The 12,706-nt window shown below is 42.4% G+C and overlaps 1 long non-coding RNA gene across 1 annotated transcript; it reads left to right on the forward strand.

The window, feature by feature from the left end:
* The first annotated feature begins 845 nt into the window (after positions 1-845).
* On the forward strand, positions 846-4,311 carry LOC141922263 (uncharacterized). Its single transcript, XR_012622926.1, has 2 exons — positions 846-2,699; positions 3,251-4,311. It is a non-coding gene; the product is annotated as an uncharacterized LOC141922263 (long non-coding RNA).
* Positions 4,312-12,706: the final 8,395 nt, after the last annotated feature.

A 12,706-nucleotide genomic window follows, 5' to 3' on the forward strand; every position in this document is an offset into this window, starting at 1 on the left:
GAGCAGTACTGGAGAATGTGATAGGATTGTAGATTTCTTCTGATCAGTTTTTGATCTAATAGAGCCACATATACAGGTTTTCAGAGTAATTGTCAGTTGACTCAGGCTAGTAAGTGGGTTCTCTGATTTCCAGGGCAAATTTATGGAAAGGGAAAAAGCACATGCACAACTTTTGAGAGAGCATGTGCTTTGAGGTTAATGTTTTAGAGCAAACCTTAAAGGAGGATTGACCCTTACTTTGTGTGCATGCCTAAAAATCTGTATGCTTCTGGCTTTTTTTTAATAGTTCGGGAGATAGTGCTTTGACTTCCAAATAAATAAATATTACTAGAGGAAACAGAACAGGTAAATATAATAAACTGTGTTTCTCCTCCTGAAGCTCAGGTTCAAGATGAATAGAATCGTTTGGGCTTACCCCTGTACTTGGCACTGGTGAGGCCGCACCTCAATTGCTGTGTTCAGTTTTGGGCCCCTCACTACAAGAAGGACATTGAATTACTTGAGCATGTCCAAAGAAGGGCAACGAAGCTGGTGAAGGGTCTGGAGCACATGTCGTATGAGGAGCAGCTGAGGGAACTGGGGTTGTTCAGTCTGGAGAAGAGGAGGCTGAGGGGAGACCTGAAAGGAGGTTGCAGAGAGCTGGGGATGAGTCTCTTTAATCAAGTAATAAGTGATAGGACAAGAGGGAATGGCCTCAGGTTGCACCAGGGAAGGTTTAGACTGGATATTAGGAAGTATTTCTTTACAGAACGGGTTGTGAGGTGTTGGAATGGGCTGCCCAGGGAGGTGGTGGAGTCCCCATCCCTGGAGGTATTTAAGAGTTGGGTTGACATAGCGCTGGGGGATATGGTGTAGTTGGGAACTGTCAGTGTTAGGTTAATGGTTGGACTGGATGATCTTCGAGGTCTTTTCCAACCTAGATGATTCTGTGATTCTGGAAGGACCTCTAGAGAGCATTTAGTCTTACCCCTTGCTGAAAGCACCGGTGACTTACAAGTTAGATCAGTTGCTCAGGCCTTGTCTAGGTGAGTACGTCCAAGAACAGAGATTCTGCAGCCCTTCTGGTCATTCATTCAATTTTTGACTGACACCCTCACTGTGTCTTTTTATTTTTTCGTCAGTCAGAGTTCCCATTGCTACAGATTATATCTGTTGCCTCTCATCCTTTTGTTGTACATGTCTGAAAAGAGTCGCTGTCTTCTCTGTAACCGGGTAGCTGAAGTCAGCAGTTAGGTTCCCCCCACCTTTAGCCTTCTCTTCTGCAGGCTGAATAAATGCCACGCTCTCATCCTTTCTCATGCATCGTGTGCTCCATCCGCTCACCGTCTTAGGGTCTGTCTCATACCGGGGAGCCCAAAGATGACGCTACTCCAGATGTGGGCCTACATAAACTGAATAGAGGAGCTGTTAACCTGCTGCCTACACACTTTCTGGTAGAGCCTGAGATGTGGTTAGCCTTCTCTGTTGCAAGGGCACTTCATCTCTTGTTCACCTGGATTCCTGAGTCCTTTCTCCCCAGGTGCCTTCCATCCAGTGGGCACCCAGCCAGCATAGAGTTGTTCTGTTCCTGGTGCAGGACTTCATCGTGTTTCCATCAACCCATTCCTCCAGCCATTAATATAGCTGGACTTTGAACCACTGACTCTTTGAGCCTGATGGCTCACCAACGTGAAACTTCACAGGTCCCATTGTGGCCACCAGCACCACTTCCATGGTAAAAGCACCCTCCAGCCTGCTGGGGAAGGGGAGGTGACTGCAGGCTGAGGCTTCATTAAGGATTGCTTGAAAAACACAGTACAGGAAGCTGAAGACAGGAGTAGTTACTTCAGGAGCATTAATTGGAGGAAGAAATCACATTGAAATAAAATGCTGTGATCCTATCCAGTTCAATATAACTTTATCTTAAAGGTTAAATCTAAATCCTGCCATCACCTAGATTTTGCTTCTAAATATTATTTCATTCTCCTGTCAGAGAACCCAAGGAACTGGCAATCTTATTTACATAAATTTCATTTAAGAAAGGGTGGTTTCACAGGCTGGCATACTGAATAAGAGCATAATCTCCATCTTTGAGGCTTTGATCACTGACTGAGCATTTTATTGCTTTGTATATTAGGAATATTTTCACAAAAAGTATGCTGTGACCAGTACAATTGTTCTGATTTCCAAACTAGCCTATGATAACATCAGCAGTAAAAGCACTTCTGGTGCATCACTTGGCCTGAAAGCTCTATGTACATAACTGCAGAAGCTGCAGTAGTTTGTCAGCTACCAAAATTAATCTTGTAGGGATTTTAAGCTGTTGAGTACAAGTAAAATAAACAGAAATTCTTGACTGGTCACTCTTGGCTTTTCTCTCTGAAGCTGGGTGATGGGAGCCTTTATGCAAGTGAGGTGGGACAAAGCGCAGAGGCCTCACCTGATCACCCTGAAGCAGCAATTACACAGGGTTCAGTCTCCCCCGAGGGCCTGGGACAAGTTTATGAGGTGCAGCTGGGGCTATGGGGAGCAGGTGGGCTGCAGGGAGCCTGGAAGCTGCTGTTGAGCAGTGTGGGGCTCATGAAGGAGCAGCGAGCTACGCTAGTAATCCAGCAGGGTTGGCTTGGGTTTCTGCTACACTGGGAGCACTTAAGAATGAAGTACAGAAGTGACCACAGCTGAAAGACCATTTATTTGCAGCTGTTTCTTCTCAGTTGTAGGTAAGAAAAGGATTTATGTAATACAGGGCTGAAAGTGTGAGGTACCAACTCTTTCTCTTCAGTGGTGGTGGCTTAAAGAGTTTACACCACTAAAGCCTCTTTTAGCAGATTTCTCTCTCCCTTCCCTTTAAAATCCGGGCTTATCAAATTTAAAACTCTCTCTGATTTGAGAACAGAGGGGTAAAACTTATTTCAGGTGCTTAGTCTGAATCTGCTCTGTGTTTTCAGCTTTGGGAACTATGGCAAGGCACATGGTAGAAAAGCATTAAACAGCTGATTGTCTAAGAAACCCTATGTGAAACCTTTAAATCCACGTTCCCTTCCTTTTACAGTTAATTCACCTGTTTACTTTCTCTGGCTTGAAGGAAATGAGGGGAAAAAGAAGAAAGAGGGGAAAAAATAGGGTTTGTGAACTCTCTCTGCCTCATTCAAAAAAAAATCTTCCTGGCATTTACAGCTCAGTTAAATGGCAGCAAAAGCTTTAATGAAGCATGTGGTTAATCAAGCTATGGAAGGAAGCAGCATTTGATTTTTTTTTTTTTTTTTGCCAGAGTAGGAGCTTAATCGCCGCAGTTTGCTTCCTAACGCTGCTCATCTTCAGGAGCAGTGGATTTACGTCGTCTGAATGCTTCAAAGGCACCGATGTGGCTGGGCTTTGAATCCCTTTCCTGCTGAGGAGGTATCCCAGGAGGAAGGCGCCTTGGGCAGCTCCATGCCTGCAAGGCACCACAAGATAATTGTGGCGGGAGGGCTGGGAGCGCTCCTGCAGGTCCCTCAGAATAGCGAACAAGAAGGGAACCATCTTTCTGTGAACTGTGCAGCAGAAGGGCAACACTTAAAACGAAGATGTGTGTGATAGGGTAATGAAATTACAGTGATTTGTTTTGTGTCTCTATCTGATTTTAAAATTTTTTTTCAGGAGGAATTAAGGAGTAGCATTTGGAATGGGAAACTGCTATTTCTGTCTTGTACGCTTCAAGGTTTGTGCTTGAAAATCTGGCCTCTGTCAGCACTCCCTCTCATCCAAATATGAGGCAAAAAAAAATCCAGCACATCAAGCTTGATTTTTTTTTTTTTTAGTTGTTGACATTATTTACTGCACTCTTAACAAACGGTGCCCTAAGGAGAATGAGAATAATGTGCTCCAGCAGCAAAATATGCATAATAAAGAAGCAATTGCCTACAGTTTCCTGGGATTTCTTACTTTGCTCTCTACCTCCCTGTTCCTTCATTGTTTCAAACTAATGTGTATTTCAATTCTGCCATGCAAATATTCAGAAGGGCTCCTTGCACCAAAGGAGAGGAAACGAAATATATTCAAATCACTGCTTCAGTGGCATAAGTTGTGTCTTGTTTTGCCAGAGATTTGGGTACATTCTTTAGTTGGCTGTATAACTCTGCTGTTGCTGCTTGTTGACTCGTGCTCAAGTCTTTTATGTAGCATATCTTCTTGTGAGTGGGTTTTTTTTTTCCTCCACTGTTCAATCAACTCTGCTAATCAGCATGTTGCTGGGTAAACAGGACTGATTAAAATTAAAATTTTAATTTTGTGTTGTAAACAATATGACACTTTAATATTTGTACTGTTATTAAAGATACTAATAATAATGCATCTAGTGTTTTGTGGTACAGTTTTCATATTTATTTCTTGAAGCACTGACAAGTTTTGCTAAAGAGCTTCACATTCAGATGCCAGGGTTTTGTATTCCATGTATTCCCTTTTTCAAGAGTGACTGTACTTAATTATATTAGATATGGGTATTCTATTTATTCTTTCTGGTTTTACATCTCATGGGGAAAAAATGTTTCTGTGACAACTGGAGACATTACACTGTAAGAAACAGCCATATAATGAATGCCTTAGTCTATATGAATCTACTCATTGCTGTTAACATTGCTTATCTATCTTCCAGAGCAGGAAAAAAAAAGCTAGTTAGGTGTGGAAACACCTTAAAAGGGAGTTGGCTGATGTTTGGAGACTTGCCCTGAGGAAACGGACAGGGGAGACTAGAAAGTTCTTGACAGCAAAACAAATTTGTGATGGGATGTTGAAGTATTAGGATGAAAGGGAGAGGGAAAAGGATGCACAGTTTGCGCAAGAGGTCTGTTACCTGTCAGGCCCTTCAAGGTCAAAGGAAGCTGTCTGGAAACAGGAGGAAAAGAACCTCCCTGTGATTTGGAGAAAAAGATGAAGTAAGAAGGAGGGCAGAGAGCCTGAGCATGTCAGACGACCCTGTTCTAAACTGAAGGAGCTTTCAAAGTAGGTAGGGAACATGTATGCCAGAAATCTGTTTCTCTTCTGCTAACTATAGTCACTGTCTTTTGAAACTGGTAAGCTTCAGAGTGCTTCTAGCCACTGCAGAGCACCTACGTGGTTAGTTTATGGGAGTACACTAAAATTACTGTGTAGGCTTGATGCAGCTGGACTACAGCCTCTACTCCAGGGAGCCCCCACGGACAGCTGGTAACCTGGGGGACTGTGAGGGAGAGTGACTGTATCCCACTAAGAGTCAGTGTCTCCAAAAATAAAACTTGCCAACAGCTTTCACAGCACAGTGGCTCCTGGTGATTTCCAGGTGTGTGTTTTGACTGCTGCCGCCTCCTCCCCTCTCTGCTCTCTTGAATCCTCTCACTGTCTCTTCCGGTAGCCCCCATCATCTCTTGCACAGCCTCTCTCCCTCCAGGGATTTGCAGAGATGTGAGCAAGAGGGCTGCATGACAGAAGTGGCATGAACATGGCAGAAGCAGCATGGGTCATTGTTCACCTGGCAGGGCTGTGGGTCTCTGCACCTTCCACTCCCCCTCCCTGAAATATGGGGTCCTGCAGCACTGTAGCTGCCTCCCCAGGGTCATGTTCTGTGGAGAGGAGTGGAAGCCATGGTGAGCATCTCCATCTGAGGGACACTTGTCCTCCCCTGGGGCGACACCATGGTTTGGTTAAGGTAGGATGGCTCTGGAAATAGGTTGTCCCTGCTGCTCTTCCTCTCATTGCTCATGCTGTGTCGCAGATGAAAGTATTAACACTGTGATGGTTTAGCAGGAAATCTAGATTTATTAATGACTAACAGCAATTTATCATTACAAAATAATTCAGAAATGCTGAAAGAAAAACGACTTATTACAGATTCTAAAATGACAAGATTCACACTAACTTACTTAACAGTACCTTAATTTATACATATGTACATGCGCATACACAAAACATACAAACACACACACAGAGACAAAAGTATTTGGATTCAGTAGAATGAAGTACATACCCACACACCAATAAACAGAGGAAGAACAGGTGAAAGAGAAGCTAGCTCAAAGAAAAAATTCCCTCTCGAGTTTAGAGTAAATACTCACAATGCCTTGGCATTCCTCAACAGGCAATAATTGAGACTTGAGCGGGTGGACTTCGCCCTGGCCTTCTGGCAGCAGACGACACCTTAAGGGTCTGGTACCTGAGAGGTGTCCCAGCTCAGGGGAGATGCTGGTCACAGGCCTGCTGTGATCCAGGAGAGCTCAAAAGGTCTCCCTTGTGGTCACAATTTATAGGGTCCAAGATAATTGACTTTTGTCAAATACCTTCTGGTGCCTTCCAGCAGTTGCACAAGAACTTGATGAATGTGCAACTCTGTTATTGTTCCCATTTGACCACATCCCAGGCACAGGTGTGTCAGGCCCTTAGGAGATGATGGGCCATTTTAACAGTTTCCGAGCAATCGGGAGGGGCAGGAGCCAGGCTCGTTAAGGGGGCGCCTTAAGATCAGCAGTCCTTATCTCCACAGATTGGTGTATAGCTCAGGGGATGTGGGTGGAATCACACCTAGCATCAAGCAGCCCAACAAGGAGGGGCGGGTAGGGGTAAGAATCGCACCACCACATGCTGGCTCATCTCCCTGGTCAGAAATGCTGCTGCATGAGCACAGGTGAGCCAGGTCAGTGCTGACAGGATACATGTCCATGGTGTTGGGCTTTTGGGATCCTAGACTCCCTAGGACTGACTTAAGCCTGCAGAAAGGTCACTGATGTCTGGGATGATTCTTGCTGTGAGGCATAATAAAATGGTACCTTCATACATTTGGTTTGAATAAAAACCTTAATAAGTTGATCCCATTGTTCACTTCTGGCCAGTTCCTTTTCTTTTCTGTTGATCATAGCTTAGAGTGCAAGAAAAGCTGTAACCATCCTTTGCAGTGAGCTAGGTAGCCTGTATAAGTGTGTGTATTCCCCTTGCAGCTACGGTGACTACAGTACTACATATTTCCTGTTCATGACAGAATGTAAAATATGTGCTTAACTATCCTTTAAATCAGTGGGGCTAAAGCTGATGATGTGCTCACATCCTTTCCTGACCTGAGGTCTATAAAGAGATGGAGCCTGACGTCCCTACTGGCATTCAAATAACACCTTCCTGACAAAGTCTTCGAAAACACAGTTTTACAGCTCTGTAAAACATATTCTGATTTGAGATTCTGCCCTCAAGTGGGGGCTACTCATTTCCTGGATTGATTTTAAATGCACTTTTAGCTCAGACTGATGTAATTAAGGTGTTCTTTTACATATCCCATGGTGGGGGTGTGGTGGTGGGGGGTGGACAGGGCAGAATGGACTGGGGAAGAGCAGAGGAGAGCTGCTTCAGGTCAGTCTCCTCTAATGGGTAACGCCCTATAAAAGTTGAAATAACTGTGTGGTATTGGAGCTTCACTATATTTGTTTTATTTCAACCACTTTTTAAGGTTAAGACATAACCACCAGCATCGGGCATGCAGAACCTCAGGCAGAGAAGGAATGTCTAGTAAGATGAATGATGTTTCTGAGAATTTGGCATTCAAGAGAAAGCAGGTTGTGCGTTCACACACCCAAGAGTGTTTTCTTTCTAAGGAAAAATCTCCAAAAGAGAGGGCAAATTCTGATAACATCTGGGGGATTTTTGCCTTTTCTTGGTTTCCCTTTATTTTTTCTCCCACAGAAATCTTACAGTCTTGGTGCTCAAAACTATCTGGCAATAATGTTTATGAGTTTCCTCACCCATGTCATTTTTACTGACTACAGAAAAAGAGTCCTTTCCAAGCGCATGCTTATACACATGTAGAAGACACCTCTCATCCCCACTCCTCTGCTGTGCTATCCAGGAATGCAGGCAGATTGGGTAGTAACAGTCAGATGTGAGCAGTGAGCACTGCAAAAAGCATGTCAGCCTATATGGGTTGTCTGTTCTGATTTGAAAAAATCTGTTGAAGGATGCAGCAGGGGAGACAGGCTGTGGAGAGGAGCTTAGGAGACCAACATCTAAAAAGGGAAGCCTATTGAAAGAGCCAGAAGTTGTGTTTAAGGAAGGCAGATTGATCTCCTTGATGTCGGGCAATGAGACTTGACAGGTGAGCAAAGTTTTTTTTTTAAAAAAAAACTTTGTATCTACCCCAGAGATAACGTTAAAGCTACTTAGAAGTAGAGAACAAACAGAAAATACATACTTTGAGCCTTGCCCCTGTAGGGTATACATTCCTTGGATTTCAGTTTCTGAGAGGAGACTACAAAATTGCTGGACACTCTGCCTGCCCCGGCGGCTGAGTAACAGGCAACGTGTATCACCCCAGCCTGATATTTGCATTGAACCTTCTGTACCAGAAGGGAGGACGTGAAAACTTTAAATCGCTCTCCCTCTGGCTGTGCTGAGGGTTAACACCCATTTCTTCTCAGCTAATGAATGGGCTCGCTAGGCAGGAGCCTGCAAGCTACAGGGAGGCTTTTTGTGGTTGCCCCTCTGCATGCTGCATGAGCCTGGGATAAATAAAAGCAAAAATAGTGGGAACTCCAAGGGGCTCAGTGACTTTCAGCTGCCGGCAGGGAAGCTTGACTTTGCTTGCGAAGTGTAACTAAGGAGTGACTTGAGAGATGCTGGGGAGATGCTATTAGGGCTTGGAGAAACACAGTGAGTGAGACATTCCTGGTGCTCCTGACTGCCATGCTCTGACCACCCTTGGACCGGGACTGTGCCTTGGTGGCTAGTGCTCTCCTGTGGGACCTCTCTCTGTAGCTCTGCTCCCAACCCTGCCTTGGACTCTGGCCAAGTTTCTTGATCTCTTTGCATGCATTTCCTTCCCTGTGAAACATCTGCTTGCCTTTGAGATACTGAAAAGAGGTAGATAGATAATGGTGAGGGCTTTATAGTTATGACTATCTTCCTGCATCTCTATAGGTCATGCATGTTACCATTACATCCAAATATTGCAAGGACTTGCCTGCGAGTCACATCAGGGGTCCCTGGATGAATGGAGACTAGAGTTCTCTCTGCCTACTCTGCTGTTTGCTTCTGGACATTTCTCTTCTGAGCTAAATTGAAATCCCTGGGACATAGTCTGATCAAGGTTATCTGAAAAATATTTTTTGTATAGTTACAAAATGAGAACACTTGTTCATCCAAAACCTGTTATTAGAAATGGCTTTAAACCAAAGGTAACATATTCTTCAAATGATTTTTAACAAGACACAGGTATCAAAATCCACATCAGACTGTGAAGTAATTCAGTCTTGTGTAGTTGTGCAGACACACTGCATTAGATTGCTGTACCTACTGATTAAACAAATGCATTTTGAAACTTTGTGTTTTCTTTGTTATGTCTTCACTCCTTACTAGATAGATTTTTATTACACTTATAATTATTTGTTGCTAGTCATACTACTGAAAGCAATACCTTACCAAGATGGTAATGTATTACCAATTAATGGAGAAATCTACCGTTTAAATTTCTGAATTAGCAAGTTTTAAAGTTTAGCTTAAAGAATTGCGAATTAAAATGGCTTTTTTCTCTTGTCACCTTCTCAATTCCTGAGTTTTGTTCTCATTGAGTAGCAGATAATATTTGAAAGACTGAACACATTTAAACAAGTGGGGACATTTTTGACAAGAGGGCTTGGAAGGAAGAGGGACTGGGTGGGTTATCTGTGTGGATGATGAATTGATTAGATAAAGCTTTACGTTTTGTTTATGGAGTTACTCAAAAACATAGCCAAAGAATAAAGCAGTTGAATTCTCTCTTCCTTATTTCTTATCCTTTAGTCATATGCTTGCAACATCACATACAATTGGTATCCATGGAAATTATATCATAGCAGGAGCAGCTGATGAACTCTTGGGAAATAAAGATCCCATTTTCATGCAAATATTCTAAATAGCAAAGAGGTGAGGAAGAAAAATGGTTGATAAATAGAATTATTTCTGTCTTAGAATATATTTCAGTATTTTCCTTGAGGCAGCAGGAGCTTTTTGAAATTGTGTTCTTACTGAACACAAACTTTCATAGATCAGTGTGTGTGTATGCAAGTTATGAGGAAGAAAGCAAAATTTAAAATAATGCACATTGATTTTGTGATGAAGTATTCTAGATAGTCCTTGTGTAATTTAACTTTATTGTCAGAATATAATCCAATAATTTCAGAAAGAGCAGGAACCTTTGATTTAAAAGGTAGATTGAGAGAGAGATTAATTGCTTGCTAGGGGCTGGACACTGGTGATTAGTGTAGTCTTCCATGTCACATGAAAGCTGTCTCTCCATGTCCCTTCAGCAATGCACTAAAATCCTATATTTCTCTCTGCTTTTAAATGAGAACAGTATAGTATTGAAAAGATTTCTCTTTCTGTAGTATTTTGTTCCAAATTTACCTGCGCTGATAAGAACACTTGCCCAGCAGTACAGTATTATGTCCTGCTGCCAGCACATTTTAATGTGAGCTCCTGAAGTGGGATGGTGCTCCAGCCTGTGTTTCTGCACAGGCAAAGGTGTAGATTAATTTCCTAAATTGGGCTTCCTGACTCCTATTTCTGTTGAAAACTACAGATGGAAGCTTCAGTGAAGTAGAGGTTATTATAACACCTCAGACAGCAATAGTGGGAAACTTGCCATAAAGAAATGCAGTTTCTTGACAAAGAAACCCTCTAATACTCCTCTAATACTCTTTGGACACACACATAGAGCACCCTTCCTTAACTTTGGCAATGTTTTGGCAATCAAGATCCTCAAATTCCTTCCTCTGCCACTTTCTAAGAATGCTTGTAGGACAGAAACATGTGTACCAGTTGTGTTGAGCTAGCTCTCCTCTTACATGTCTCCTCCTAGGTCTCTTGAGCAAGACCTTAATAAAAGTGTTGTGATAGTCACATATATTTACCATCTAAAAAAAACCCCAAAATAACTTAAAGAACAAAATTGTTTCCTTGTTCGTCACTCTATAATTACCTCTGTATTGTGGTCATTAGATCCTCAGTTATTAATATGGAAAGCACTGTGATGCTGTTGCTGAAAACAAAGGTGGGGAGGGATTGATGCCAGTCATTAGAGCTGATGGGGTTTCGATCCATTTGGTAGGCAAGACCTTCATTAGGGGACTTGTCTGGACCATCGGAACGGTCTGCAATCTAATCAAATACACATATGGTCCGTTTAGCCAGATACTCTAATGGGGATCAGCATTGTAGACTTCAAATCAGTGTTAAATCTGCCCCCAATTTGATGATCAAATATATAACATCATTTTATGAGAATTGTCTTCCTATAAATTCAGGCAGTTACTGTTTGGTTGATATTCTGCATCACAGTTTGTTGTCTCTAGATTACAGTTTAGTGTGGTCTATTTAGGATGTACCTTAGTCACCTGAAAGTAAATACCAGGGAAAAGTTATTCACAGCTGATCCTTAGTAGGAAAAGGGAACAGGGAGAGAAAGAGGGTGGTTAAGTTTCATTGACTTTTTTCCTTCCTGTCTTAGACTGTGAACAAATCAAGGTCAAACATTTACTAACCAAGGTGGTACACGAGACTAATGTGTCTGAAGTGTGATAGTTTCTCTTATTAGTTGTGTCTGAGGAAGGTATCATGTTCAACTGATTTAGACTTCTCAGCATAAATGAAGAGTTAGTTGGGCTGATTGGGTCTTGCTCCAGGCTCACACAGGTAATTGCCCTCAAGGCTGGCTTCATTGCAAGACTCCTTAACCACTCTTCTGCCATTCTCCACCTGGACACAAGAGAGAAAAGAAAATTACTGCAGCTCGGGAAAAATCATCCGAAACACCCTGAGAGGGAGAAATTTTGGAAAAAGTTATTAAGTAGTGTAAGAGTTAGTCAGTAGTACACAATAGATGAGTTTGCAATGGGACACAGTAGCTCAAAAAACAAGCATGACTTTTGGACTATGTCTGTTGTGGAGAAGTTATCCTTCCTCACAGGACCGTTCTGCTAGGTGTTCTGCACACTGTTAGGTGTCAGGGTCCTGTCTAGGCCGGTTTCTGCTTTGAGTAATACAGACAGGGCATAACAATCATTAGGAACCCAGGGATGAGGGGAAAACTTGAAATGGGTAATCTCTTTAAATTATGCCTAAAATGGCACTGAGGTGTTTCCAAATATTTGAAGTTATAGAGAGGGACTACTAGCTTCAAAAGACTGTAACTAGGGACAGTATGTTAAAATACAGGAAGGGGGAAAATTAAATATTTGGAGGAATTGTTTTCTGATAGCATCACTGCAGTCTGTAACAGCAACAACACAGCTTTGGGGACCAAATCATTATTGAACAAGAATCTCTGCAGTTTGATATGTGTTCCAAACTAACAGATACTTGAAGGTTTCTTCTTTTCTCTCTCTTTTTTCCTTTTCATTTTTCTGCTACTGTTCAGTGGAGTGATGTACATACCTGTACGCTAGTATATATCAGGTGTAGGCTGATATAACAGAAAATGCTGGCATGAGTATTTGCTTAGGAGGGATTTTGTTTCACACCATATTAACTTGTCCCTGCTACAGTAAACCTGTTATCAGGGTTTCCACTGCAATCCACATCTTCAAGAGTCTGTAATTTCTTGCAATAAAAACTTCCAGTCTGAAATTTCCCTCCTGTTGTGTGAGCCCAGCGCAGAGCAGATGTACATTTAAAATACTTATTTTAAATACTTTCTAAACTAGACTACCAGGACAACTGCTGATGTTTGCACCTGCAAGTATTTTTCCTGGAGAAGAGTTTG

The sequence above is a fragment of the Strix aluco genome, chromosome 4, assembly GCF_031877795.1.
Source record: "Strix aluco isolate bStrAlu1 chromosome 4, bStrAlu1.hap1, whole genome shotgun sequence".
Classification (NCBI taxonomy): Eukaryota; Metazoa; Chordata; class Aves; order Strigiformes; family Strigidae; genus Strix; species Strix aluco.